The following is a 3,964-nucleotide window of genomic DNA, read 5'->3' on the forward strand; positions in this document are numbered from 1 at the left end:
AGTGGTTCTGAATCACTAGTTACATTGTTCACAGCAACATCAATAAATAGTGCATAAAGGCTTCTACCTACAATGTACATATGAACTCAATTCTTTTACAACTCCCTAATCATGAGCAGTGGCAGACACCTAGAAAAAAAATGACTTTATCATGCAGCCTATTAAGGGTAGTACAGTACATCAAAGCCAATTTTTTGAGGTGCCACATTTGTGGATGCAAAGATTTGAAGTGGCTGAATTTAACAGTTGGCACAATTCAATGTCTGAAATTAGTCCCTTATTCCATACCACATAAACCAATGGCTCATATAAGAAAGATTTTACTTGTACTGGCCAAAACATAGGAATTTTTTTATGCCAATTTCACATGGAAAAAGGTCAATATTTCTTCCACAAACACAGCACATTGAGCCTGGTCCCTGAAAAAAAAGTATGGAGGCTATTAAAACAAGTGCGAGTACACAATATGCTCTGGCAAAAAATTTGACGCCCATGGCACATATGGAACACCATACTTTTGGCCAATTTTCATTTCCTCCTTCTGGATACCGTTCAACCACTACACAAAATATCACGTCTATAACATTACTGCACTGCCTCCGTTTACAACATTTTCATAAGCAACTTTACAAATTGTCACAAACAATTGTTAGAGTGCATTTATTGACGACGGCATGGCATTTGCTCAATTTTGGTAAAATACTTTTGGTCAGTTTTCGGGGACCGACCAACCGACACCCAAGTGACCTGTAGAAGCTCCTGCCAGAGCTGAAAAGTAGTTAATTGCCTCTATCTCACTAGGACTCTTGGAATATTCCATCAGGTTTTTGAAAGAGTTTGTAGGATTGAGGACAGCAGACCCCAGCCATGTGTACTCTGCAATGGACCTTAAAAGTTCAAAACAAAAAGTGTGCTACTGGTTTTCTGCACTGTGGAGGATTTTGGGGATTTTATGTTCCCGGCAAAAATGCCTCCAACTTTCTAGAAACTTATAAAGGCTTTAAAGACTTATTCGTTTTATAATGTTTTAGTCGGCCTGCAAAAGTGTAAACTCAGTATTTTTGTGCTTCGATCTTCTCAACGAAAGAGATACACATGCACAGAGCCTATGCAAAGGCATAAATTGGTGTGCCATCTATTAACTGAAAATCAAAACTTGAATGTTGTCTTCAGCTTTTGGATCATCATAACATGGGCTATATATGGATAGGGCAAGCAAAGCATTGCAAAGGCACATTTTGTTTAACATCAACTAGACAGCAAGCGTTACATGACTTTAGACATTAACATTTTCAAACCCGTTGATATTGCACAAGGGCAGACAAGGAGAAATATCTGCATTCACAGGAATGGTCATGATCACAAAACTGGAATGCAGAGAGCATACAATAATTGTTAGTTTAAAAGAAGAAAACAAAACCTGCCGATTCTGATGCTGGCCGTATGGTACAAAATAAAACTTTGGTGCTGGTGATCTATCATAAGATGGTAATGGTGATGACAGTGGGGATTATGGTGATAGGGGTGATAGCAGTGATTGTCATGATTGTGGTGATAGCAGCAATAGCCGTGATTGTGGTGATACTAGTGATTGTGGCGGGTGTGGTGATTGTGGTGATATAATTGTAGAGATAGCGGTGATAGCAATGATTGTGGTGAAAGTGGTGATAGTGGTGATAGTGGTAATACTGACCACTGATTGTCGTGATAGTGATGATGGCAGTGATTGTGGTGATAGTGGTGACAGCGGTGATAGTGCTGATTGTGCTGATATAGTGGTGTTTGCAGTGATAGCCGTGATAGAGGTGATTGCGATGATTGCCGTGATGATGGCAGTGATTGCGGGCATTGTGATGATAGCAGTGATTGTGGTGATAGTGGTGACAGCAGTGACAGAGCTGATTGTGCTGATGTGGTGGTGTTTGCAGTGATAGAGGTGATTGCGATGATTGCCGTGATGATGGCAGTGATTGCGGGCATTGTGATGATAGCAGTGATTGTGGTGATAGTGGTGACAGCAGTGACAGTGCTGATATAGTGGTGTTTGCAGTGATAGCAGTGATGGAGGTGATTGCGGTGATTGTAGTGATAGTAGCGTAATACTAATGCAAGTTGAGCTCAGTGGTCTCAAGCATCAGTCTAGCGCTTCCAGTATTTATGACTGAACTAGGCTCATGGTTCAGTGATTTTTCACAAAAATGATCGTTTGCAACAAAGTCAAATGCTCCAGATCAAGTCCGAATACATTTTTACGACACAGTACAGTTTAACCAATCTAATGGTACATGTTTGCAGTGTTACATATATTGTAATATTATACTGTAGGACGGCACAATATTTTAATTAAGTTTCTTTACATATCATTTTACATTTTCATACACGGCTCGTTGGTCAAATCCTAATCTAAGCACACATATCTACATGTACTTTGGCCCTTAGGCTAGCTGTAAATAAGACAATTTTTTTCCCACTGAAGATCTGTGTTCACACACACACTAAATACAACTTGATACAAGCACTCAAGGTGTATGATACCACACGTGTGTGACTCAGGATAGTCACGTGACTGTCAGGATGGTCACATGACGGTCAGGATGGTCACATGACTGTCAAGATGGTCTCATGACTGACAGGCAGTGCTGTGGTTGAGTCCATCACAAGTCCAGTCACAAGTAACAGGATGAACAATGACAAAGGAATGTTTTTGTAACAGTTCATCTGAATAGCTTGTGACTTGACTTGAGACTGGAGGACTTGTGATGGACATGTGATGGACTTGTGATGGACTTGTGATGGACTTGTGATGGACATGTGATGGACTTGTGATGGACTTGTGATGGACTTGTGATGGACTTGTGATGGACTTGTGATGGACTTGTGATGGGCTTGTGGTGGACTTGTGATGGACTTGTGATGGACTTGTGATGGACTTGTGATGGACTTGTGATGGACTTGTGGTTGACTTGTGATTGACTTGTGATGGACTTGTGATTGACTTGTGATTGACTTGTGATTGACTTGTGATTGACTTGTGATGGACTTGACTACAACACCGCCGATAGGATAGTCACATGACAGTCCAAGATTATCACATGATTGTACTGAGACCCACATGACAGAAAATATCACTGAAATATCTATGAAATCACTTTGACTGACCTTGTACATACAATTCATCATTTGGTCAACTTGTCTTTAATTAATAAACAGCTTTTTAATGTCTTTTAAATATCTTGATTGTTGTAAACTTATTTACACATAAAATAATCTGCTAAAAGAAAAATCCAAAACATAACAAAAAAAAGTGCACACAACCTATATTAATAATGCTAAATGAAACACACGTTTGCAAATATATAGAATAAATACGAGTCATGTTAGTGACTGACTGCTTATTTTGCTTAACAAAATATCTGTACATCTTGGTATCCAAACAAAATATACATGGAAATGCACGTGTTGAACATTTTTAACAAGCTAAAAATTAAGATGCTAAAAAAAATTAAATTTCAGAAATCAGCTGTAAATTAAATTTAAAACATCACACTTAAAGCAATCACACACTCAAAGGTATAGCATGTACAGTATAAAAACATAAACCATTAAATTTGAAAACTTATCAGATTTTAGAAAAAAAACACGAGGACGGTTTTTGACAAGTAGCTGCGACTTACTTTTTTACTGAAAACAAAACTTAGCAGTGTAGACAATTACTCCATGGCTACGAACATCCCCCACTACCCCCCCCCCCCCCAAAAAAAAGAAAACAAAAAAAGTTGTGAAGTTTAAAACTGATAAGCAGATTTCTGAGAAAAATACCAGGACGTTTTTCGATAAGTAAATGGACTCCTGTTTTGTGCCTCCATGGTTACTGAAAACAAAGAGCACACTTGCAGAAAATAACATGTACATGCAACTTCCAAAACTTATAACACCCCCCCCCAAAAAAAACCCCTATATTCCT

This window comes from Patiria miniata, unplaced genomic scaffold (genome assembly GCF_015706575.1).
Source record: "Patiria miniata isolate m_02_andy unplaced genomic scaffold, ASM1570657v1 HiC_scaffold_19, whole genome shotgun sequence".
Lineage (NCBI taxonomy): Eukaryota > Metazoa > Echinodermata > Asteroidea > Valvatida > Asterinidae > Patiria > Patiria miniata.